General features: G+C 39.9%; 1 protein-coding gene across 4 annotated transcripts in view; it reads left to right on the forward strand.

Annotated features, from left to right (window-relative positions):
- The first annotated feature begins 6433 nt into the window (after positions 1–6433).
- FNDC3B (fibronectin type III domain containing 3B) overlaps positions 6434–27381 on the forward strand; it is a 350111-nt gene continuing 329163 nt past the window's right edge. For 2 of the 4 annotated variants that reach the window (XM_059920533.1, XM_059920537.1), the window contains exon 1: positions 6434–6675. The gene's annotated coding sequence lies outside the window, so the exon portion shown is untranslated. Of the gene's footprint in view, positions 6676–7520; positions 7582–8544; positions 8703–27381 lie in introns of those variants that run through there. The other 2 variants (XM_059920536.1, XM_059920535.1) reach the window with 2 other exon arrangements.

Raw genomic sequence — 27381 nt, forward strand, 5'->3', positions numbered from 1 at the left:
CATTTTTGACAACATGGATGGAACTTGAAGGCATTATGCTAAGTGAAATTAGTCAAACAGTGAAAGATACTGTATGATTTTACTTATATGTGAAATCTAAAAAAACCTCAAATGAACAAACATAACAAAACATAAACAGAGTTATAGATACAGAGAACCAACAGGTGTTTGCCAGAGGGGAAGGGTGTAGGGGGAGCAAAGAAATAGGTGAGGGAGATTACAATGTACAAACTTCCAGTAGGGAAATAAATGAGTCACAGGTATGAAATGTACAGTGTGGGGAATACAGTCAATAACTAAGTAATATCTTTTTGTGGTGACATATAGTAACTAGACTTATCCTGGTGATCAGTTTGAAACAGTATAGAAATATCGAATTACTATGTTGTATAACGAGAACTAACATAGTATTGTAGGTCAATTATATTTTCAAAGCAAACTAACCAACTAACTCATAGAAAAAGAGATCAGATTCATGGTAACCAGAGGCAGGAGTGGTGGATGGGGGGAGGGGGAACTGGATGGAGGCAGTCAAAAGGGACAAACTTGCAGCTGTAAGATAAATGCTAGGGATGTAATGTACAACATGATAAATATAATTAACCCTGTTGTATATGAAATATTGTACATGAAAGTTGTTAAGAGAGTAAATCCTGAGTTCTCATCACAAGAAAAAAATTTTGTTTTCTATTTCTTTAATTTTGTATTTATATGAGGTGATATATGGCCACCAAACTTATCCTGATAATCACTTCATGATGTATGTAAATCAAATAATTATGCTGTATACAGTGTATACTGTATACTATATATATATACTATATGTATATGCTGTGTATACTGTATACTATATGTATATGCTGTATACTAAACTTATACAGTGCTGTATGTTAACTATATCTCACAGAGTTTGTCCAGAGACAGAGAGAAGTGAGTCTGTCCGAGGGAGGTGCTGGCCTTATAGGGTAACCAGGGTGGGCTCTCCATGGTTTTACCAACAGTAGGGGGCTCAGTACAGTGGGATGTGCCATATTAGCTGCTCTGGCTAGGTTAATAAGTTACTGAAGCACTCTGAAAAAACGTGCTTGTAAACTCACAGGAGACTTCTAGAAAGAACCAGGAAGAGTACAAGGGTAGTGAGATGTCCTGCAATAATGGTGGCTGTCAGAGTCAGAGCAAGGGTATTAATGTATATGTGATTTAACTCCCTGAGTTACACTGAGTTCTGAGACACAAGATTGCATGTGAAATACCAGTGAGTATGCTTCCAAGAACTAAAAGACATACTGTGGTAACTACACAAAAGACGAGAAGCAATTTCAAATATGATATCCAACTCTTCACAAACAGAATGGGCCCAGCTGGCTCTGCAATAAGTTTACTTTTTTCCAACTCCTTGCTTTCTGGTCAAATCTCAGAATCTTTCCTTGACTAAAATGGTTTGTATCTGAGGCATGTAGCCTGAGCTAAAGACATTTCTTTGCTTCATTTCTCTGTGAAGGACACATATATCTACATGTATTTCTATCCAGGGCAAATTTTGAATTTGTTTGAGGAAGATAATATTTAGCATACCTGGTGTTAAGAGACTCAAGTATCATACAGAAGTCTTGACATCTTAGGAAGAAAAGATGATCATAGGAGTAAATCAGGTATGAGAGTGGGCAAGAATAATAAAAATGACTATGAAGAAAGTCAGACCCAACTTGCTCCGCTATTGTGTGGGGTTCAGAGTAAGTCAGTGTGATGGACAAGTTCAGAGCTTTTTAAATGACTTTGCCTCAAATTTACCTTCAGTTGGAGAAAAATTACTAGTAGTTCTTGGCCTTGTCTTTCTTTGCGGTTTATTAGTGACTTGGATGGCAACATGGAAATCATGCTTGTCATACTTATCAATGTCACAAAGCTGGGAAAGGTTGTCCAGAAAGTACTAGGTAGGCTGGAATGTAAGAATGAAACTTAAAAATGAAATTTAATAAAATGAAATATTCAACTATTTAACAGTAATTAAAACCAATTAAAATAAAATCAGTTGTTTTCCTGATGTATGCACAGCTTGACAACTTTTCATGGAAGAAGAAAGCATGAGTTAACAGGATGAAGAGCGTGCTAAGAAAATTAACACAATATTAAACTGTAACGATACAAGCATTTTGTCCAAATTAAAGCAGGAAAGGGTACCACTCTGGCTGTGTGCTGATCATGCCTGAAATATTATGGACAGAATCTGAATACCCAGCTTTCAGAGCGGTTGAACAAGTAGGTACCTAGAGGTGGTGGAGGAAAAGGATGAAGAGAGATCTGGAAGCCATGCGATGAGATGAAGAGGTCAGCAAGTCAGAGATGTTTATCCAGGAAAAGAGAACAGGTATGACTGGTAAGGTCAATTCACTGGAAGGGAAGTCGTGTGGACGGTGACTGTTGTTACTTTATCTGCCTCCAGAGGGCAGAAACAGGACAGGTGGGGGAAAGTTGCAAGGAGGCGGTTTTCAGAAGACTTGGTTTAGGTCTAGAGTTGTTGGTAAAAGGCTGTCTTGGAAAGAAGCATTTTCCCTTTTCCTGGTGGTGCTCAGGCTGAGGCTGGGTGCTTAGCTGTCATTGACATGGGGCAAAGATTCTGCTTTGGGAGAGAGCAGGCCGAAAAACTTTAGCTCTCTATCAACCCTGTGATTTTATGAGCCCTGACAGCTTATTCAGCTTCTACCTGAATAGTTCTGATAACTGTGGGAGAGATATTCTTTTGGAAATGACTTTAAATATATATATATATATATATATATATATATATATATATATATATATATATATATATGGCTACAATTTGCTTTTGTCTTGCATTGAACAATAGTAAGGAAGGTGAAACTATAGCTTGACTGGTTGAACTGTTCTGGAGAAAAGTGAAGTTGCAATGTTGCTCTTAGATTTTATTGTTGACTGAGCTGGCTAACCTTTACTCTAGTTCGTACTCTAGTGAATTCTGAACACTCTTCAAAACAGGATTAATTCGTTTTTCATCAATATTCGTATTGAAGCTGGTATCAGATCTGGCTCAGTACATTAGAACAAGAAGTAGATGCAAAGAGTTAATGTCCTCTAAGGTCAAGATTGTGTTTCAAGATTAGAGGCAAGACTGAGCCTGCCTGTGAGAATCTAGCAACCCCAGCTGCAGGCAGAGGTAGGATATGGAGACTGAGAACCTGGCTGGGTCTTCTAGATATTAGGTATTACTAGCTATAGTGATCTTTGAGAAAGAGGTTTGAATTTACAAATCTTAGGCTGAGAAGTATTACAGGTTTAATGGTTTGAGACCTTTTCAATGCTAGTTTCAAATATGTTAAATTTGCATTTCTTTTGTTATAAAGTAAGTTATCTAAAGTCAGGAAGTATAACTTTGAACCTTTTATTTATTTAAAATTTTTAATACAACTCAGCTTACATTGCATGGGCGATGGAAGGGTTTGCAAGTCTGTATATTTTGTTATAGGCCTTAACTTCTAGGCATCTCATTTGGATGTTAATTTCTGTACTAGAGCAAGTCCTAAGTTGCTTTTGGAGCAAAGTTATGACTGTGGTTCTATGACTTAGGACCTAGGGTGGCAGATGACTTGGGTTGTTGTCAACGCAAGACAATAATACTCATTGCCTTAAGTTGAAGCCCTCCTTCCCATTTGCAGAACTACCTCTCTGGGCTAAGACATCATCTCCCACATAGGTTCAGGGCATGCCTCTCTGACATGAACCTTGCTTTATATCCTGCTGCTAGGATAATCAACTTTGAAACCCACTTCAGTCACTCCATGCCTTTATAATCCTACAGTGATTTCTCATTGTATGAAATTTAAATCTCTCAACATGTAGTTGGGAGCCCTCTCAAAAGTTTCTCTCTAGTAAAGCCATCTTCATTCATTTATTCATTCATTCATTCAAGGAGGAACCAACATTTTTTTATTGAGTATCAGGTGCTTGAGGTTTTTATTCCTCACAACAACCTTAGCAGGAAGGTAATATCACCACTTAATAAATAAATGACCCAGGCTCAGAGAACTTTAAAAACTTGTCCAGTGTCACTGGGTTTTGTCTGATTATAATTTCCATCCTTCTTCCACTACACCATACTTCCTCTCATCTTGCAAACACTTATTGGGTTTCTATTCTGTGCCAAAACTGATGTTAGGTGTTAGGACAAGAAGACAAATGAAACGCTGAGATTATATATATGAAAATGCATTTAGAATTTTAAGGCATTTTGTATCATTGATTTAAAAAAATTTTTTTTTAACGTGGACCATTTTCTTTTGTCTTTATTGAATTTGTTACAATATTGCTTCTGTTTTATGTTTTGGGTTTTTGGCCTCAAGGCATGTGGGATCTTAGCTCGCTGACCAGGCATCGAACCTGCACCCCCTGCATTAGAAGGCCAAGTCTTAACCACTGGACGACCAGGGAAGTAACGATTCTTCTTCTTAATTGGAACAAATTCAGCCTAGTGGAAGAAACTGGAAGAAATAATTCTGTCTTCTGATTTTTTTGCCTACTTTTACCTCCTTTGCCAAGCCTGTCTTACTACACTGGAATTCAAACTTCCACCCTCTGAAGTTTGCCCATCTATCTAGTCATTCAGATTCTTTTTTTTTTTTTTTTTTGAAACAATCATAATTTTTTTTAAAAAATTAATTAATTAATTAATTTATGGCTGTGTTGGGTCTTCGTTTCTGTGCGAGGGCTTTCTCTAGTTGCGGCAAGCGGTGGCCACTCTTCATCGCGGTGCGCGGGCCTCTCACTATCGCGTCCTCTCTTGTTGCGGAGCACAGGCTCCAGACGCGCAGGCTCAGTAGTCGTGGCCCACGGGCCTAGTTGCTCCGCGGCATGTGGGATCTTCCCAGACCAGGGCTCGAACCCGTGTCCCCTGCACTGGCAGGCAGATTCTCAACCACTGTGCCACCAGATTCTTAAAACATACTTTAAAATTAATTTATTCAACAAACATTTATAAGGGGGGTATTATATTCAAAGCACAATGCTAGGTTAATGCTGGGGATACAAAAATGAACAAGACCAGCCAAGTGGAAGAGATATACAGTAACTTCAGAGCAATGTGAGAAGAACTGAAAAGAATTATGAGATTGCGGGGAAAAGAGCTGTGAGGCTATGGGAAGGGAGGGTGTGATCAAAGATGAGGAAATGATCTTTAGATAGCGTAGAGGAAGAAGTATGCTCCAGACAGAGTGAAAGGATGTGCAGAGGGAGAGAGGTGCTTGGAAGTCATGAGAGTTCAGCTGGGTTGGAGGCCATGGCTCAGGGGCAAGCTAGGGAAGCTGAGGCAGGAGCTGGGGAACCTCTGCTTTATCTTTTTTCCCTTCCAATACAGAACTATGGCCTAGGATTGGAACCATGTTCTAGAAAGATGGCTGAGACTCTGGGAACGTTTGGGCGTTTGGGGAAAGAAGCCAGTTAGGAGGGAGGGCCCTATTTGCCTGGATTCACCATTATTCCCCTCATCTCCAAAAAAGAATTGCAAATTCTACAAAAAAAGGAGCTATTTCTTTTATGTTCTTCTTTATATTCTTTTATGTTCTTCGAGCTTTAATACAGTACTGTGTACAATAACTTTATCTGACAAATGGTTGTTATGTATTTTTTGGGTCAATGAAAGTAATACATTGCCTCTGGTTGCTACCTAGTACTGCTTTGTAGCCTAATAATTGAGGCTAACGTAATTATTTAGAATACCTGGGAAGCTAAAAAGAGAAGTGGCCTCTCTGGGATAATTTCTACTTTCTTGTCTCCCTGGATAATTTGAGGGGTGGGATGGGATGCAGTTGGCTAACCATTTTGAGTCTGTACAACAGGATACATTACATTTGACTTGATTAATATAACTCAGCAATTATCTAATGAGTCCTACTGTGGCCTATGCATTATGCTATGTTTGATGCGGAAATACAGATATGAGTAAGGAACACTCTGCTCTTGTGAGCTCATATTGGGTACTGTAAGGGGAAATAGACATTTTAACTTCGGTGTAATAAAATCTGTTCACGCTATGTTAACCATATGAACAAACTGCTGTGGGAAATAGAGAAAGGAGGTGACAAAATAGCTCACAAGGTTGTTGTGGGAATTTAAAAAAAAAGTTAATATATGTGTAAATGAAAAATAATGTCATAGTCTTAGCTCTGATTATTACTCAGCAAACCCCGCATTTATATTGGTGTTGGCGATCGTTTGCAGACTATGCAGCCCTAGCCTTTCAGGAATTGCTAGTTCCCCTAAGCCTAAGACTTCTTTAGTCCGGCTGAACCAAAAAGAGTTTCCGGATAGTTATGCAGGTCTGGGGGGAAAGGAGGATACCACAGCGCCTGCGAATCTGAGCTTGTGGAGGCGGTTATACTCGGCAGATTACGGCAGTGGGCGGGCCCCAAATCCCCATGTGGTCCCGACATCATTGACATGGCGGAATCCCCCATCTAATCCTACTGGTAGTTATTTGAGCGGCGGCGGCGGCCGGAGGACAAGGAGAGCGGCGGCTGCGGCCGGAGGATAAGGAGAGCGGCGGCTGCGGCGGTGGCGGGAGCTGCGAAGGGGCGGCAGGGATTCTCGGGGCTGGCGGCTGGGAAGGCGTGGGAGACCCGGTGTGTGGCGCGCCCGGAGCCCCGCGTTTCAGCCCGAGGGAAGGTAAGGCATGCAGGAGCGGGAGAATGGAGGGGACCCGGACCCCGAATCTCAGCCGCCGGGTCAGGGCGCACTGGAAAGCCCCGACCGGACGCCGAGTCCGCCAAAGTGCGTGCCTGTCCCGGAGCGCTCCGGGCGCGCCGGGCTTCCCGAGGAAAACTTGGCGCCAGAGTGCTGGGGCGCCCCGCGCTCGTCTGGGCACCCCGGGAACACGGGGCCCGGGAGCGGGGGTCGGCCAACGCTTTGGGGCCGTGTCTTACTGGGCTCCGGGCCCCCGCTCGTCCCCCCAGCTGGCCAGGGCTTGGAGGAGGGAAAGAAACGGGTAGATTCTTGATGGAAAAAAAAAAATCTGGGCAGTGGTTCCCGGGTTCTCCCTCCCCCCCTCGCCCTCCCCCCTCGTCCTCCCCGGCCTTCCCAGCAGATTTTGTCCGAGGAATCCGCTCCCCCTCCCGGAATCTCCGCGGCAGGAACGCTGCCCGGGAGGGGGAGGGCGGGCGGAGGGGCCGAGGAATCTTCGACGTGTCACTTTCTGAGGCTGTAGATTTCCATATGGTGGAGGGAGGAGGGCGGGTGTGCGAAGTGGGGCTGGAAGTTGGGGCCGCCTCTCCGCGCCAGGCGGGGGCGGGCCGGGACCTCCGACCCGGGGATGCTCGCGGGGAGGGTCCCGAGCCCGCGCCGGCCCCCAGCCCAGGCCAGGCCTCTCAGGGACACTCCCCGCCTCGCCTCTGGCCACCTCCGTGCGCGCCACGTCCTCCCTCCCCGTCCTGCCCCCCGGGCTCCCCCCGGGCTGGGGGCGGTAACCGGCGGCTGCGGCCGGACTCGGCGAGCAGGCGGCTGGAAGCTCGGGCGGGGGAGTGGGGCGCGGCGGGAAGGAGCGGGCGACCGGGTGTGTGGGCCAGCGTAGCTCCGGTCAGTCGGTCACCCCGAGGGGCGCCCGGGCCGGGGTGGGGCCGGCGGGCGGAATCCGCGCCCAGAGGCGGCCGGGAGGGGCCGCGCGGACCGTCTGGTGCCCGTGGCGGGGCGGGGGCCGGCGGCGTGGGAAGGGCCTGTCACTCTGGGCGGAAAGTGGGGCCTCGGGCTGTTCCCGCGAACTTTCCCAAAGGCCCGGTCCCGGCGCCCCGTGGGAGCCCGAGCACCCGGGCCGGGTGTCTCTGGAGACTGGGTTGGGCCGCCCGGCGGCGCCGTTGGCCGGGAGGCTTCCAGGAGTGCGCGGTTGGAGTTGGAGCTTTTCGAACCTCAATTCCCACCCTTCTATCCCTGACGAAGGGAAGCAATGGCATTTTATCCAGACAGTGCCGTTTGCGGACTTACTTAAAAGTTAAAACTTTTTATTTTTTATTTTCTCATCAGTCCAGCATATTCTTGAAACAAAATGTGGAATTTGGCCGCGACGGGCCAACGCTGGGGCCCCAGATCTACACGTTTATCTCTCCATCCCTTTTGGTTTCTAGTCTTCCTCCTCATCTTCCATCCAGGGTTAATCATATTTTGGGACAGGCGAGGTCGTTTGTTCGGTGGGCACCCCTTGATTGCTTGTCTGTTTATTTTTTAATGTGCAGTTAATTTGATTTGAACTTCCTCCAGTTTCCAGGCCCTGGTGGGGAAAGCTAAGGAAGAGGGAACACGCCACCTTTTTTTTTTAATGTGGAGAGAGGTGGGGCATTGGAAAAGGGGAGGCACGGTGGTTGTAGGCAGAGAGTGAGAGGGAGCAGACAGACCCGGAAGAAAAGGAATCTGCTCTGGAATAACACTTTTTTTTTTTTTTGGAGGCTTCTGGCCTCGGGCAAAAATGCACCGCTCTGTTCTCATTTCTACTGCCTGAGTTGCTCTTCACTCTCAAGTTAACGCTGTGACTCTGGGGCCCTGGACAACGCCCGGGGGAAGAGACCCGCAGCCACAGCCAAGAGCAGCCCGTGGCCCTGGTTTTGTGCCTTGCATGGGGGCCCGTGGTTCCCCCTGATTGGAAGCGGCCTCTGTGGAACCAGCGTTCAGTAAATTTCTTGGCTCCCGGGGAGCAGCTGTTAACGAGGGTAAAGTCTTTGGGCATGCTTGTGGTCCTGCAAGGGGATCCCCCCTATAAGGGTGTAATTCTCACTTTGTTTAGACGTTAGAGGGTCACCCGCAAGCTGGCTAAGAATGAGGCATAGCTGGTAGAAAGAAAAAGTCTCTAAAAAATGGTACTTAGACTCGTATGTGTTTTTAAAGTGTTTTGGTTTAAATGCTTCTAAGAGAAAAAAATTCTACGTGAAGATAGCATTCATTTTAAAAGAGATCTTAAAACTGCAAGATACCATCGTGGAATAGGAGGTTGTAGCTTCTAATTACAGTATGTACAATTTCAGAAAGATATTCCAGTAACCTTTTAAGACAGACCTTATAAATAGCTCACATCAGACCATGGGCTGGCTGTATTGGAGAGCCACTCTTGCGGGGTTTCTGGAGGAATGCTTGGGATCCGTTAGGAAGCTGGCTGTAGGAGCAGCCTAAGTAGTAGTTTACTCAGTAGGAGTTTGTGCCCCTTTTGCTTAACACTTCATTTTATGTGGTAAAATTTGATAGCGTCCTTAGAACTGAAAACCTGAAGAACTTCCCAGCTTTTCAGTTTTAGGAAAATGAGGCCCAGGGAGGGGAAGTGACTTGTTTGGTGTTGGCGATCAGAGATTAAAATCCAATATAGGATTGTATTAATAGCTACTCTTTTCTGGCTATCTAATGTGTACTAAGTACTGTGTATTGTGTTTTTTATATATTATCTCATTACAATTCTAATCTTTCAATTTAGGTGATGTTAAGGACATTTTATAGACAAGGCATTGAGGTTCACAGAAATTTAGTAACTTGTGCAAGATTACATAGAATTTTCTTCCGTGATGCAAATGGTTTTATATTTGTGCTGTCCAGTATGGCAGCCACCAGGCACGTGTAGCTGTTGTACCGTTTAAAATGTGGCTAGTTCGATGGAGGAACTGCATTTTAAATTGTATTTACTTTTAATTATTTTAAACTGCTCCTTGTGGCTAGTGGTGAGGTACCATATTGGGGATTGCAACGTAGAACTTTCTGACTCTCAAATCTATTCATGTTTAACTGGGTCCTATTGCTTTTAAGATCTTGTAATTCAGTTTTCTTTCTTCCATACCACCAGAGGAAGATTATATTCAACTCTTAGGTGGAATTTAAATACTGGATTACCTATAGCTCAAAAACAAGCAAAAAATGGTTTTTTAAAAATACTTGGATGTCATGGTAAAAACTGATAGAAAAAAACTTTGTGACATTTTCTGTTTGATTGAAATAACTGCCTATAGGAATTGCTGAGAAGGTAGTCAGAGCTTCTTGTTTATTTCCATGTAATAAAAGTATAAGTAGGGGGCAGCATGAAAAATCACTGATGGGGAGTTGAAAAAAAATTACCCCTGATATCCATGGTTACCTGTTCATTCGGTGATTCTTTTCAAATGTCTTCATTCAGGTAAATAATATAGCCAAACTATCACTCACTTTTCCTTATCTAGCTGCACAATTAATCTGAAGAATTAAAATCATTGCTTTACTACCAGAGAATGAAATTCAAATATAAAGCATTAGATCTGTCTGTGAATTGGGAAGAATATGTTTAAAATTGAAACAAACAGCAAGAAAGATTCTTTAGGTGGCATATGGTCAAATAGTTTTCTGATTAGTGGATTTAATTTAAATCTGTTACATTTTAGAATTTATTTGGTAGAAGGAATTTCAACAACTTTTTGATTTTATATGAAATAGTGAAAATTCCAACTCATGTTAAAGTAAGCATTCATTTATTTGGATTTCATCCATAAATATCCAGTAACCCAATACCTTTTTCTTTCCTTTTTTTTTTTTTGCATACTGCTTTCAGGAAAAGACAGATGATAAAATAATCTCTTTTTATTAGAATTTTAAGAGCAGTAACTTCCAGATTCATTATAAATATATCTGAGTCTGCTGTATCTTTCATAGTTGCTGTACTGCTCAGGGATAATTGCAGCTCATAATCCTGACCCTAGAGCATTATATGATCCTGAAAGACCTACACAAGTAAATCAGCTTTAAATTGTTCTATATTATTTTAGTGTTATGTGAATTGCATGGCCTCCAGCTCTGAAAATTGTAAATTCAACTAAAGGTGAGGCATCAGTTAGACTATCAGCTGAAAAACCCTTTCATACCCATTCCTGACTATTGGGATCATAGTTATTTTCAAGGAACCAACATAAGAACGATGTTATTGGATTATAGTGTTCTTGTGAGTGTGACAAACATTGGAAACATGATTTAACTCAGGATGTATGGTTCCATTTTTAGGACATCAAGGTACTTAGTACAAATGAGACATAATTTAAAAGATAAAGGTATCGAAATGATTGGCAAAGATTAGAAATCTTATACACCCTGGTGCAGGCCACATCTGAGTATCGGTTTGAAATCAGAATATCTAATCTGTCAAGGACTTAGTTTACTTCTTGGCTGTGTGTCCCTGTTAGACTACTGAACCTCTCAGTCTGGGTTTCCTCATTTTAGTATAAGGAGAAAACATCTCACCTGTACCATTTTTCAGGTGGTTGTCACAAGGCGTTAATGAGTCAAGTGTATTGAAAAGTGTTTAGCAAAGCCTTATACAAACTCCATAGTTCATTATATTCCAAAGTTTAAAAACTGAGCTGTTCTTACAGTATTACTTTGTATGTTTTCAGAGACCTCCAAATTGTGTTTGGACACTTTGAAAAGTGTTTTATTTTTTCCTTTGTGACGAGTAAATAAAGTTTCAATCTTTAGATTGCAGTTTCATTTTCTCCCTACTCCTAATGTAATAGTTGATTTGTGACCTCTCAAAAGTTGTATTTCCTTACATGTGGTCCGTAGCTGGTTAGCATTGCTGAAGTGGACAAGGCAGTCTGCTTGATTCAGGGTCATTCTTGAGGTGGAGGGGACAAAGTGCAATCTCTTATTAGAGGAACTTCCAAAACAATGATAGAGGCATAAGCTTTAGTTCCTGTATATTATCTTAGTAAGCCTGTTATTTGAGCTTTCAATAATTATAGCTGAGAATGGGAGAAAAGAATCATTTTCTGTGTAGGGGTATCTTTGCACCCTACCTCTGTTTTCACTTTAGAAATCACAATTGCCTTTTCTTCACTTTAACAAGGTTAATCCATTCAATGAGAGTTTTTTGTGTTAAGACGTTATTTTCAAGTAAACCTTAATTCTCATCCTTAACAGCTGTTGGGAATGCACTTAGGTGGTTGAGGAAAAGCTTTATTCTTTAGTTGACACTGAATGCCTTTGAATATAGGAAAATATTCATAAGCCCACACTTTTTTTTTTTGACCTTAAAATACACAGTATGGTACAGTATTAATGTGTTTTTTAAACGGCAGAGAATGCTTCAATCACTGTGGCTAGACAGAGGCAGGTTTCTGTAGAAGCCAAATATAGGCTCACTTGGGAGGATGACTTGATGTTGGTACTTGAACTCTTTGCAAGGTACAGCCAATGAGAGGCTGATGCCTAGTCACAAGCTTACCCAGAGGGGAATTGTTCATGGTGCAGATTTAGTGTCAAGGATCAGCCCTTGGAGACCGGAGGTATGTGGGGTTGGAATCGGGGGTTGGGAGGTTTTTAAACCACCAGGTATAAATCAGGTAAGATAGACTATAGTGATCAGCTATTACAGGTGGGGAGGTTTCTTAGTTTAAAAATGGATCAGTCCTTGAAACTCTTTTTGTCCCTAGTTGAGATATGCAAGTTTAGCATTCTGAAACACCTGGATTGTAATTTCATTGGCTGATGAGATGTCTTTGGCAATACTCCCTGTCGGTTCAGTCACTGGCTCCTAATATCTTTTGTTTCTATAATATTACAACTGCTTGTCAGTTTTTAAATAACTGGAGGGAGGAGATTTTAGTGAGATGGTGTTCAGCAAAAGCTAGCATTATTTGAGATTCTAGTAAGTATCCTTTTAAAATGTCCCTTGTGTTAAATGATTGATTTTAAAATTAATTTTATTTCATTCACTTGTTTATTGACTCAGGAGGCACTTACTGAGTTCTAAACTAGGTTCTTAATGGAGTATTCTTGTGCTGTCCTGACTTTTTTTTTGGCAAATGCAAGACATTTTTCTGTTTACTTATAGGGGTATTTTGCTCATATTTTTGGAATGTAGTATAGAGAGCTGTGTCTACCACCAAACTCCTAGAGCAGGATGGTGGTAACTTCAGTCCTTCACTCCTTTCTGAAATTTGAGAAATGTTAAAATTGGAGCACCTATAGGCTATGTTTAAAACTAAATTTATGTTAGAATTTTAGGCTTCCGATACATCCTTGTTTTGACTCTGGAAGATGAAGGTTTTTATAATGGCAACCAGTTAGAAAAATTTGCTTAAACTAAGTTGATGTAATACAAACTCATAGTGTTCAATTATGAAAAGCTTTCTGTTGAAATAATTATCCAGATAATTGTCTTCATACATGAGCAAATGTAGTATGTTTGAGAAATAATGGTAGGTTCTAAAATCCCAGGAAATAACATGATTTAATTTATTCTTAAGGAGCTCAGTCAGATTCTCCACAGCTGGTGGAAGAGGGTCTCTGTTAAAAATAACTCCATTGTTCTGGATGTAACTAATTAGGAATTTGCAATTATCCAGGCAAGTCTAGGATAAAGTTTGGCTTCCTACTCTATATGAAAAGGTTTTACCATAACAGAAGTTTAAATAGATCATAGAGGGAATATTTACCTAATTAGGAGGACAGACCACTTTAAGCACCTTGGAAAAGCAATGTAAAACTGCAGTATGGGTTGAAGCTAGTTCTCCTAGTGGGCTTTTTCATAGAGGTGCAGGACTGCCATGAAATAAATGCCAATTTATTCAGTGCTATCACATGAACTAGGAACAGTTTACCAGCAAAAGTTAGAACTATATTTTTGTATGCAAAATAAATCACAACAATAAACAAATATCCACCTCCCCTATCTCACCCCACTCCCACCAATAGACGCCCAAATATGCCTGTTGATTTGTTTTGAAGGTTTTCTGTTGCCATTTGTTTTGCTACTTGCTGTCTCCTGTAAGCACTTGATGGCAGATTGGTGAGAGCAGGTGTTGAAGGTTTAAGAACATCATTATTGCTTTTAGCCGCCCATCTCCTCCTCCATATGAGTTTGGGCAAAGTTGTGGAAACTACTGCCAGTGGTATTTAGGTAAGCTTGTTACACATCCTCCTCTTCTGCATTTACTAAAGCAAGACCTTCTTGGACAGTTTAGTTCCAGGTACTGTGTGAACTGACCCATAAGAAAGGTAAATTTCTTTTAAAATATCTCAAGTATTTACATCCACTTACTCAGACATGAGGTTTTCAAGTATATGACCTTTTAGGGTTCAGACTGACAAGTTTTTATGGTACAAGTTTTAAGTGTAGGATCCTTTATATATTTTTAGAGTATTATGCTCCTTTTTCTCTTATATTTTAAAGTGTTATTTTTAAACACATTTTATATTTTCTATTAAGTCATTTAAGAGGAAAATACTAAATGTCTTCAGATATTACTGTTCCTGATTTTTCTGTTGTGGTTTTTCTTGTATCAGGAAAAAGAAATTTAATTTAGGGTAATAAAGGTAAACATTATTCTGAATTAGTGAATCAGAGAATACTTAAGAGTATTTTGAATTGGAACACTAGTGTATTGTTGTTGGGAATGTAAGAAGGTACAGCTGCTGTGGAAAACAGTTTTGCGGTTTCTCAGGAAGTTAAATATACAATCATCTAGCAATTCCATTGCTAAGTATGTACCCAAAATAATTGAAAGCATGGACTCAAACAGATACTTGTACACCAGTGTTTATAGCAGCATAATTTAGATATCTAAAAGGTAGAAATAACCCAGGTGTCCATTCACAGATGAATGGATAAACAAAATACGGTCTGTACATACAGTGGATTATTATTCAACCATAAAAAGGAATGAAATTCCAATACCTGCTACAAGATGGATGAACCTTGAAAACATGCTGAGCAAAATAAGCCAGACACAAAAGGACAAATATTGCCTGTTTCTACTTATGTGAGGTACCTGGAATAGGCAAATTCATAGAGAAGAAAGTAGAATCGAGATTACCAGGAGCTGGGGAAAGAGGAATAGGTGTTATAGTTTAATGGGTACCGAGTTTCTGCTTGGGATAGTGAAAAAGTTCTGGAAATGAATAGTGGCGATGGTTATACAATATTGTGAATGTACTTAATGCCACTGAACTGTACGGCTAAAAATGGTTAAAATGGCAAATGTATGTATATTTTATCACAATAAAAAATTGAAAAAAATTGAAGGAGATTTATTCCACAGGATTTCAGCTTGCCTCTGTTTGCTCCCCCTTGGTCTGCTCCTTGCTGATGTGTAGATGTTTCCCCGCCCTCCCCACCTCCTATTGCAGAGTAAACGGAGATTCTCCTAGGCCAGTTTTGGAGGTCAGAGTTTCCTTATTTTATTAACTGACTTGAATTTAAGAGGAGACTATTTAAAAGTAGGAGATCTCTGGAGGGGAAAAAAAAGATATTTTAACATTTAGATGAGCCAGGTAGTTTATTAGTATCCACAGACCACATAGGCACACAAAGGTAATCTATCCTGCATTTCACTGTGAGTCATCCAAAAACCAGAGAGTAGGATGTACAATTAGACCTGTCATATTTTCTAACCTTTAAACCTTTTTTTTTTCCCCAATTTTGTCATCTTCAGTACTTTAGGGAAAACTTTGAAATCCACTTAGAGAAAGGGTCTAAGTCATCTCAGTACTAGTGTTGGAAAAGCATTAGGTGCTAACATTCTTCAATTTGTTAGACCAAAACTTATTGGGAGGGGATAGAGTGAAAGCAAGCAAGCATGTAGTATTGTTTTATTCATCTGAACTTGTCTCTAGCACCTAATAATTTCATAGTGGTGACTTTTCTCTGAGTGTCGGTGTTTTGTTTCTTTTTTTGCTTCTGAGGTATTGATGTTGAGTTTGTGCAGATCACTTATGAAAAGATGGGGCAGGATTTTTGTTAAGTGATTGGATATAAAGCTTAAACGTCAGATGTAAAGTGCATGTTAGGAATCCTGAAAATATCAGGTAAGAATTCAGATAGAAAGATATAAGTTTACATACAAATAACAAGTTCAAGGAAAAATTATACTGTATACTGTGAAATATTTGCCATCCATAATAGTTCATTAATTCCTGAACTCCCAGAAAACAGTAGAAAGTCGCAAGAGTATGATGCTAGTGTGTATGCGTGTTTTGCCATCTGTAAGGTATATTTTCTTTGCTGTATGTATAAATGGCTTTCATACCATAGCAGGTCATTTTTGTGGCTTAGAAATTACTCTAGAGATAGGATCATTACGAACTGATTTCAAAAGGTAGAGAGAGTCACAGTCTCTTTATATCTGGTAGAGATATGAGGAATTACAACACCATGTTCACAGAGCGGTCTTCATTGATTTTTGACCTACTCAAAAGAAAAGAGTGTCTCATTCTATTTTGCATATCCTCATTTTGTTCCAGAGCCATGATTTCAGGTAATTTATCATTTTCTTTAATTTCTTCTGGCACTGTTTCTATACTTTTCAGAACACTTGTCCTTTTCAGTGTTGTCTGATTGTCTCCTTGTCACTCTTACTTGAGTGTAAGGATAATTACTGATTTAACTTAATGTCTTTGATGGTGAGTGCATAGTAAATGCTCATTGGATGGATGGATGGAGAGATAGATGAATTCTTAGGTTGAATGTGCCATTTAAACTTAGTACCTCTTCCCAGGTGCTCAAGTCATTTCTTCTGCTGAAGTTGATCTCTTTGAAGCGTGGGCCATGTTATAGGCATTTTTGTGTTTCCACAGTTTTCCTGAGAAGTTTTTTTTTCTCATGGTAGGGATCTAATAAATATTAAACAAAACAAAGTCATGAGTCACCTTCAGTGCAAACCTAGCCTTTCATTTACTGCTATTTTAAAGAAACAAAGTTCTCCAGAGAATACGTGGACTTTTTTCAGGTCTGTATCAGATCACTAATTGATTTTGAAAATACAAATAGAATAAATAGCTTATATTTCTGTTCCCTAAAAATGTGGACTTCGATTATGTATGTTTTGCTTGTCTATTGGAGTCAGTTTGGGAATTATAAATTAAGAAAATTATTTTTTGAAAAAGGTGACTTTTCAGAGATCTGTGGTAGTTTAAAATGATCCTTTGTAGGGAAATTCTAGAAGGGAGGCATTAAGGGACAGAAAAACAACAACAACAATAACAACAACATATGTCTTGCTGAGATGGTGGGGGTCCAGCAGAGAGAGCTGATTCTGCTGCACTGGTGGCCAGAGTGTTCAGTGCTAAACTGAGCCCTGGAGAAAGGGTCAGAGGGCATGTCATGGAAACCTGAGGAGAATGACCTCAGCCACTTGAAAGTGGAAGTAAAGCACGCCTGAGAAGAGAAGAATCTCTTGGAGCATTATAGGGCTATGTGTATGGGGTGGAGGGTGCACGTGCTGTTATTTATTATGTCTGGGGTGGGATCAGAAATCTTTATTAGGTGCTTCAGGTGAGTGATATGATCAGACAAGTTTGGGAAACCCAGTCTTGGGGACTCAGCCCTCTTGGTAATCTGTCCTTTTAAGGTTTTTGACCTGATGGCTGGAAAGAACTGAGGTGAGAGGAGTACTTAGGACACCAGAGGACTCTAGTTAGGACCTAGGGCAGAATCGAAGGGCTCCTCAGAAGAATTTAACGTCGTATTCTTTAGGATAAAGTGATAACCAGCTCTTAGCAGTTCAATATAGAAAAAAAGACACTTGTCATTTGTGCACTAAACTTCCAAACATTCTAACTACAAGTCGGATGTAAAATATAACAGTGACCAGCAATTGTTGAGCACCTACCGTGTGCCAGGCACTTGCATATATATATATATATATATATATATATATTCATTCATTCTTCCATATTCATTAAACTATGAAAGGTAGATATTATTTCTGTTTTTCTATGTGTTTCCACCATCTACCGCAGAAGCCAGAACATACCTGCTGCCCTATAAATGGTTGTTGAGTGAACTAAGACTAGAAGACATGCTCCAAAAGGTTAAAAAGATCACCTAGATTGACTCCAAAACTTGTTTCCAGCTGTATCACACTGCTGCTTTAATAGTTCACATTAAATGTCTTAATTGTATATCCAGACTTGGAACAGTGTCTATTTGTGTTCCCAAGTAGCTGAATGCTAAGGCTAAGTATTCGTTGAATGCTTTCCATGTGTTCAACCTGTCTATGGTCCAGAAACCTAAAATTTACTTTCGAAACAATAATAATAATCTGGACATCTCCCAAGAGGGAGATTTTCCTAGATTGTTTTCTGTAAAAGCAACTTAACCTTGGAATGAGAGAAACCAGAGAATAAAAGTATACTTCATAGACAGTAATATATAAGAAACTCAGTATAGTGAATGGGAAAAATCTAGAGCAGTTGGCTAAGAAATGGTAATGAAGTTTTACCTGACTGAGACATTTGAAAAATTCTATGAAAGAGAGTTCTTTTCACTCAGTGGCAATACAGTTTTGTTCATCTCGCATTCCCTCTCCTCCGTGCCTTTCATTTAAGTTCATTTATATAGGGTAAGATCCTGTACTTATAATTTGCACCTGGAAAAGCAAGGCCTCCCATGCCTGATACTAATCCTTTCTGTCCTTTTAAGGCTAATAGTTTGTGGTGTTTGGGTTGCACCGAAGGCAGCCACGGGGACAGGATGAGCCCAGAACTGACTAGAACGTGTCTCATCTCTGCATGCGCAAAGAGCAGCTCCCGTGGTGAATAAAAGGTGACCTCAGGATTCACAGGAGCCCTGTGCTTTCCCAGACGGCCCGGGCTAAACCTGGGGAGCTGGCAGCCCTAAATGCTTCCTTTGTTAGAAATTATTGAGTTCCCTGCTCCATCTTTAGAGAGTGAGTTCACTGAAGGTGAGTTAAGGACAAGGCTTTGAAGTGGGACCTGACTTGCTTTCTCTCGCTGTGTTTGTGTGGGGCGGTGTGAATGAAGACACCAATGAAGGTGCAGCGCCCAAGGCGGTATTACCTAAACACTGTTTCTTACTGCTTCACAAAAATGCTGCTCATGGTCCAGAGGAGCTGTGTGCCTCCCTGGGGATTGTGTTTCCACAGAATGGTGAGGACTGTTAGAACAACCTTCTCTTGTTTCTCAAAACTTCTGCCCAGGAGGGAGGCTATACATGGTAAAATGTTCACGACTGGTTGCCACCCCAGAGAAAGGCTCCCCGACACTGGGCTGTGCCCATGGCCCTCCCCTCCTTACAGCTGGGGGCCGGGAAGCCTTTGTCTTTGCCTTATAACCTGGCTTTCAGAGCTTGCTGGCGGTGATCTTCATGACACAGAGTACCATAGGATCTAACTAACTTTAAAAAAAGTTTTTAAATTTTTTTATTGAAGTATAGTTGATTTACAATGTTGTGTTAGTTTCAGGTATACAGCACAGTGATTCAGTTATACATATGTATATATATCTATTCTTTTTCAGATTCTTTTCCCTTATAAGTTACTACAAAATATTGAGTATAGTTCCCTGTGCTATACAGTAGGTCCTTGTTGGTTATCTATTTTATGTATAGGGGTGTGTATATGATCAAACTAACTTTTAAGACATCTATTTTATACCTTAAGATGTAAAGAAACTAGTTTTTTTTTTTTGTAAGCACTATAAAAAAGGAATATGTTTTAATTTTAGGATTTGATCGTTTTAATTTGCTTAAGTTTGGTTTAAGTTGCTTGGATCCTCTTCTATCTAACCCTTCATACATTTTTACCATTATCACCTGAAGGTAGAGATTTACTTAACTTTGGATAAGAGATACTAAAATTGCCCATGTGTACACTCATTTTCAAGGAAATTATGAAATCAGTAGTTTTGAGCCTCCTAGAAAGGAAGTAAGTTCAATTTTTAAAATACTGTCCTTTTAAAATTATATATTTATTTAATGAATATTCCTCATTATTTATACTTAGTGCATGAAAATACTGGAAATGGGTATCCTTGTTGTTGTGCCACAGGTAAAGACTGGTAATTTCCAAACCCCTAGCTATATCCCTGAGTTGTAGACCTGTATATTCAACTATAGATATCTGTTTTTTTTTAAAGGGAACTTTATTTTTATTTATTTGTTTATTTATTTATGGCTGCGTTGGGTCTTCGTTGCTGTCCACGGGCTTCTCATTGCAGTGCCTTCTCTTGTTGCGGAGCATGGACTCTAGGTGCCCAGGCTTCAGTTGTTCTGGCACAAGGGCTCAGTAGTTGTGGCTCGTGGGCTGTAGAGCGCAGGCTCAGTAGTTGTGGTGCACGGGCTTAGTTGCTCTGCGGCATGTGGGATCTTCCCGGACCAGGGCTCAAACCCGTGTCCCCTGCATTGGCAGACAGATTCTTAACCACTGCGCCACCAGGGAAGCCCATCAACTACAGATATCTTTACCTTACTTTCCCACAGGCATTTCAGACTCAATCTGCCTGCTGTCTTTTTTTTTTAAAGAGAGTTATGGGAGGAGGGAGAAGAAATGGATAATAATTTTTAAGGCTTGTATTTTATTTCAGGCTTTAATTAACAACAGATATCTTTAATTTACCATAAAATTTCTTTATTAATGAAAGAGTTATTTCCAGGTTTATTTGATTTTGACATATTCTAATCTTGCTATGTGGTTACTGTGCTGTAGCTTTAACTATATCTTAATGATACTGGTGACACTGATAATTTTAAAACATAGCCTTTTAGATTTTGCCATTTGCTCGTTATATTAAATTTAAGCATGGAAACAATGTCACTTCCTATTTATGTTTTACTTTCCAATTCTCTTAGTTCAGTTTTCTCAGGAGTTCAAACCTATTAAGGCATAGCAGTTGGCTAGTAAGAGAAAATTGAGAATACAAATAAATTTTTCACTAGATTACATTAGCTTCATTTTGTTTGGAGTAATTTTAGGCTCCAAGTGTTTGCCATTAACGTTCCAGTTTTGCAAGTTTTCCTTTCTTGCTTTTGTGAGAAACAGGGGTTGTAGGAGGGAGTAGAGGATAGTAGGCCAGGGTTTGGGAAGGATATAGTACCAACAGAGGTGAGTGAGTTTGTTCCTATTATGTTTTACATGGGATGATAAGTTTTCCAGATTCTAGTTTCCACTAAGTTACCTGTGAGTTCAATAGAGGGGCAGTTCTAGTCTGCTGTCAGATGTTCTGCTTGACAGATTAACGAAGAACCTCTTTTTTAAAGTTTTTTTTTTTTTTAACACAGATTGCTGTATTTGTATATCTTTAATAAGTGTGCATTTTGGCCAAGAGGTAACTTTTTCATACCATTTTTCATGAAAAAGCATAAATAATTTTCTAGAAAGTTTAATTGCAAAAAGTTTAATTGCAAAAAAGGAAACGTCTTTTTAGAGAAACCATTCTTCTTGGGAATTCTTTAGTCCTTGTCTGTAAATAATAGCAGATTATCACATATGGTTTTCATATTTGGGGGGCATGGGAAACTACTCACTTAACTTGGAACTAATATTTTTGGTAAGAAGGTAAATCTTTAGTCATCATTTATAGTGGGATGACTGAGCCCGTGTGCTCTGGAAACTGAGCCCTAAGTTTGAGAACCCAGATTTGTAACTCTGCAGATTTGAAACTCTGACTTTGGTTAATTACTGAATCTTGGTGGCTTTGTCTGTTAAAAGGAATTGTTAGGACTGTTTAGCTCGGTATGGTGCTTTGTCAAGTGCTTAGCAAGTGAGAGCTGCTGTTTTATTATTTTATTTTATTCACTGATGACAGACATTTAATCGCTGGACATACTTCTTAATGGGGTGATAGTTATTTAAAAGCATTCCCCTGTTACTTTAAAAGTGTATATGAATACAAGCCTTGCCACCAACTCCTTGAGTGTTCTTGTTCAAGTGACATCTTTGTAGCTCATCTCCAAAGTCACACTTGAGCTGTTTACCTTAGTAAGGTAGTGTGGGCATAAAATGATAATATATGTAAGAGGCACTTTGAGCAGGGTGAGGGTGGGGAAGCATATCTGAATGCCAAGAAGTACTTAATTAAACAAGTGCTACTTCTACCAGTATTTTTCTTCTTCCCTGCCCCCTCAAAGAAAGGTTGTCTCTTTTTAAGTAGGTATATGACAGCTCTGCTTCCTCTCCCAAGTCTAGGATCAAAGGAAAGTTGTAATAAAGGAGAGTCACTTGCTCCCATTCCCTCTCCCTTTTTTGTGGATGTTGTTCTAACCGTTTTTAAGAGGGAAGATCAGACCTTGACTTTAGTGGGCGAAACCATGGGGGCTCCAAGACCTGCCTTTCATCTCTGGGTCATCACCTCGGATGATGTTCTTCGTCTCTGTAGTAATGGCATAAAGACACCACTGCTGGGGAACAGCGCACTGCAGGCTAAGACCTTGCTGTCTTTCTGGAAATCTTAGCTACCTTTGCTGCTCACTGTTACGATGCTCATTTCTTTAGGATAACATATACTATTTGGCAGAGATGCCATGACTAGAGTAGTTTTCTCTGCTTTGGCAGTGCCTGAGTCTTACCAACTTCTTATAAATTGGAAGGCTAGCTCCAAAAAAGTAAAAGAAAAACAAAACTGAATTTTAGCTGGTTGTTTACTGGCAGGGTTGTTCTAGACATAAACACAGTTGAATGGAAAGGATAGTAGGAATTGGAGCCTGTCTTGCTCCATGAGAGTGAATGAGCCAGTGTTAAACCTTAACATTGGAGAAAAAAACAACATTTACTGTTTTAAAAAACAAAAACAAAAATTAGGCAGTCATTGCAGGCTAACCAATGAAAATTAAAGGTCAGTTTCTTCAGTGCCGCACCTCAGTGCATGCCCCGGGCCGTGTTAATAATGGCAATCCTATTATTTTCTTGCAGTAGGCAGGAAATGCTGTCTACACCCATTAGATTTGTTTGAGTGGCCCCTGGCTGGAAATGAAGAAAATTTAATTTTCTAACTTGCTAGGAGGAAAAAAAATCATGCAGTGCTGCATAGAGGTTGATTTGGGGGCTGGAATAAGAAGTGTCATTTAAAAAAACTTGATGTTATTAATCTCGATGATAGGGATGTTTGGCCCTTATCCACATTGAAATCATGAATGGACTTATATGCAAGTTATGTGTGTAGGAAACCTTTCTGAATATTGTCAGAACTGGCTCAATTCTGGACTTTGTACTTCATGTTTGCAAACTGCCTAATTCCTCACATATCCCACTGGCTGCTGGAAACTTGCTTGAAGGAAGGCTTTGTCACAGGGTTTTTGTTTTTGTTTTTTTTTAGAAGATTAATTTGCTTTTCAAAAGCAGCATTCATTTTGGAGAAATTTGTGTATTCATTAGGGCAGTCAATTACTTTGTAGTTTCAATAGCAAGAAGAAAAAATTAGTATTAATTAATGTTACAGAGAAAGTATGTGAACCTGTCTTTGCCTTTCAGAGTTACATTGGTTAATCTCGGCTCACTTGGTTTCCACTACTTTGTGTCCTTTTATTCCAGAATGAAATCTTTTAAAAAATGTTTTTTTTTAAAAGCAGGTTGATATTCTTCTTACATCTTTACATTTTTTTAACGAGTCAAAAGATCTTTATTGCTATTTTGATGTTTGATTTATTGGGATGTTCTGTTACAGATTCTCAGTTGGTATATAATTCATTTTTCTGGGACAATATCAGGTTTTCCCATGAAACACGTAATGAGAGAAGGATCTTAAGTTGAAGGGACTTGCTTAAAATCATAGGAGTAGCCAATGCTAGAAGAAGCAAATGTTTCAGTCTTTGTGTCCAGAGGAGGAAAAAGAAACCATTCTATTTTAATGGATCTGTAATTCATATCGAATAGGACCTCTTGTGTTACTTCAGGTCATTGTGTTCGTTTTGCATTGACTATACACTTGGATTTTTATCTTTGTTTCTTGAAATGCTGTACTGGAAAGAAGTTTCTAACATCTTCATAGGAAAGCCCAGTGAATCAAGGGAGTTTTTAGGAGTATTGTCCTTTCTTTTTGTCTTAATTCTTAAAACCTTTAGCAGTTTGCTTCTACTAGTGACCATTTTGTCTCTGACATTTTGCTTCTGGTTGTCATCATTGCGAACATTTTTCATAATGTCTATTTTCCTCATTTATTCATCACCATAAGTACAAGAAGAATCAAAGCATGGGATTCTTGATTTTTATAGTAACCGTAGTATTATAATTATGTGTGTGTTTTGTAAAATACATTTTGGCGATTGCACGTGACATGGTACGTACTTGGGGGGACTTTTTAAAATCCAAATTTATATTTCATTTATAAAAGAAATGGTACTTTCTAGCAGCCTTTTCTGTAGTAAGGGTCCCAGTGGATTTTTTTGACACCTCTGAGGTTAGTCCTCCTTAAGACTCCTGACAGTAATTGCACCCCATGGTGTGGGGAATTTGAAACTTACATATAAAAACAGTTAAAGGGCTTTGGAAAATTTCATGTGATATTGGGAGTCAGATGTTTTGATCTAAAAAATTGTTTGCTTGATTGGGAATTTAAGCTTGAAATGTTTGTACGGATTGTTAACTGGCTGGCTGGAATCTGTTATAGACTGGCTAACCTATTTGAAATATATCTGGTGTATTTAAGTTTGACAAGAAATCAGGGCAAAGATACAATTTAGGTGTTACTGTTTATTTTTCTAAGTCAGTAACGCGATTCATGTTTTGCCATGGAAAAGTAATCATTGAAAACACTACACCTGATAGCCTGTATAAACTTGCTTAACCTTTATTTAGCATAACGATATTTTTTCCAGGATGCTGACCGGATGATTGCGTATAAGGATGTTTATCTATAGTCCAGTGAATTAAAACCTTTAGAGAAATAGAGGGCATGTATCGTTTATTCCTAGCGTTGTTCTTTTGAATGATTTGGTTAGTGAGAGCCTTCATTTTGAAATGTTTCAAACCAGTTAGGCATCTTTTGACCTAGATCTTCCAGCCTTCAGCTTTAAGGAATACATACTTGGATTTGCAAGAATGTGAAGATTTAGCTAGGTAGTCAGTTCCTATTAGCTGTGAGAGGGCTTAGGCCTCAACTGACTGGTGTTTATTAAATACTTGTTTTTTTGCAGAATGTTCTTCCATCATGAAGAGAAGACTCTCATAATGAACCCTTATAGTGAACCAGTTGCACTAAATTCTCTAATGTTCTCTCAGGATTCTCATGACTCAATCTTGTCATGAACCTCTGAATAAGTATAAGTAATGGAAGATGGTAGGTTTTAGTTTGAAATGATAGATTCTTCTTTTAGATGTTGGTCGGTCCCCTTGCCCGGGGGTAGGGGGTGGTAGTGCTATGTTCACAGTTGTAGGTGCCTTCAGATGAGAGTTAGTGGTGGTGAAGGACAGGCAGAGGATCAGGCATACTTATGAGTTGGATCCACACCCAGGCTTTCCCCTGAGTCCCCCAGGTGATGAGGCTGATTTCCTACTTTGGTGAGAGAAAACCCTAATGGCCCACTCCACACTTTTCATTTCTCCTTTAGAAGTAGAAGGTTGTAGGAACCAGTGAGTTGTATGAACCAGTACCTGAAGCTTAGGGAGCCTTCAATTCAATCAGAACTAGTTTTTGTTTGTGTCTAACTGTAACGGTGTAGCAAGGAATGGAACAGGGAGACTTCTAATTCCTCTTCATCTTCTCCACTAGTATAGAAATTCCATGAGGGCAGGGACCATGTCTTTCCTTTTCTCTTTATACGGTGGCAAACAGTAAGTGCTCAGTAAGTGTTTATTGAGTACATGACTTAATGACTGAGCAAAGCATAATGTTGTTTTGATACTGAGGTAACGTGTGTTTGAACCACAAGAAAACTTGTTTTGATACCAGTTTTAAAGCTCTGTTCTAATTCTTGGAAGAAATACGGGATTTTCAATTTAAAATAACTGATACCTGAAAATAAGTGAAGACTGAAAAATTTTGGGTGTTCAAAGATAGTGAAGAACTATTTGTCTTGAAAGTAACAGAAACACTCAAACCAGCTTAAGCAAAAAAAGGTTGGAATCAGTGGAAATGAGGGCAGTGTCCCTGGACCTTGTGAGGTCTTGGCACCCGCTCTGGGAAGTCACTGGGAGCCAAGGCTGCTTTTCTTCCTCTTTCCCTTCTTTTTTTCTTTGATACTTCTTCTTCTGTAGAGTCCATCTTCTATAAATGCTGGATGCTTCTAAACTCATAAAGTTTTTATCAGTTTTTATTTTTCCTTCCAAAATGCCAGTCTACACATTACTCTTTAGTAATGAATTGAAGGTATAGGTAGTAGAAAATCATAATTTATTTTACTTATCAGAATGGCTGCCTGTTAGGGATACTGAGAAAAGTGGGTGCATGAGGTCATCAGGCTGGTAGTCGAGATTTAGTCTGTGCAGTTTTACTTCCTTTAACAGTTTCTTATGCATGCAAAAAAAAAGGAGGTGTCCTGAAGCTGGTGACCTGTTGGCATTACCAGGAAGAGCCAGCCTCTGTTCTCTCTCTTCCACATTCTCCCTTGCAGGCTGTTTGTAAATTTGTTCTTTTTCTTTTCTGGGGTTGGCAAGTTGCCTCATTCTCCCACTCCCTTGTCCATGCCTGTTACCTGTCTCTTAGTACCCCAGTCATCTCCTACTTTTCTCTTTCCTGAAAGTGGGATTTTTCTCTTTATCACCATTTGATGATTCTTTAAGCATTATGATTGATAATTTGCAATTTGAGCAGAGCTGATTTTCTATATAGTACTTCTAAGTACTTTTCTGACTTTGCCTAACTGTTCATTCATTCATTCATCTTCCTCTCATTTTGACTTTCCTGAAGCCTGTATATCACTGAGAGAAAATACAGTCTTAAGTAAGGGAGTCACTAATAGAGGTCAGATTGGAAGGAGAATGAATGGAGAATTAAGTGAATTTAGGCAGAGTCAGAAAAGAGTTTCCCTCTTTAAAACACGAGCCGTCTGTGGCTCCTCTAAAAGAAACGCAGTTTTGCTGTAGGAGCTGCTGTTTCGCCGTCACGTTTGGTCTCCTAGCTCCTTCAGATCCCTCTTTTGAATGACCCATTGCCATTCCTTGTTTGCTTGTATCTTTTGCTCTCTTCCTTGTTAAATACTTTCTTGTTAAACACTTTGGAAGAAAGCCTTGATTTTTGTGTATTTTCCCCATTTTTCTTCAAAGGTTCCATAGTTCCTTAAAACTTAGTGTTTTCTTGTGGTCTGTTTTTTCACCATTCACCAATCACCTCTGTCACCTCAAAATGTCTTCACAAAGTCCTGCTTTTCCTTGTACCTTTTCCTCTTGTTCAGAATCTTGCAGTTGATTCCTCTCCTCCTACTTCATTCCTCTCAGCAATTTCCTTTGATGGTGATACTTGCCTTGGAATTTCTACTTGAGCCTCTTAAACCCTTCGGGAAAGGTAATTTTGTCAGCATTCACTTTTCTTTCTCTTCTATTCCAAAAGGCTAAGGACAAGGAATCCTTCTTGCGCATTCCTGTAAGAGCTGAGGAATCTGCTCTAAGGTTTCTGCTATCATTTTCTTATCAGGGTCTGGATTCTCTGCGAAGGTGCCTGATAAGACCTCCCATCTCTTCCCTGGTCTCAGGGCAGGACACAAGGGTTGCATTTGGTATT

Source organism: Balaenoptera ricei, chromosome 4 (assembly GCF_028023285.1).
Source record: "Balaenoptera ricei isolate mBalRic1 chromosome 4, mBalRic1.hap2, whole genome shotgun sequence".
Taxonomy (NCBI): Eukaryota; Metazoa; Chordata; class Mammalia; order Artiodactyla; family Balaenopteridae; genus Balaenoptera; species Balaenoptera ricei.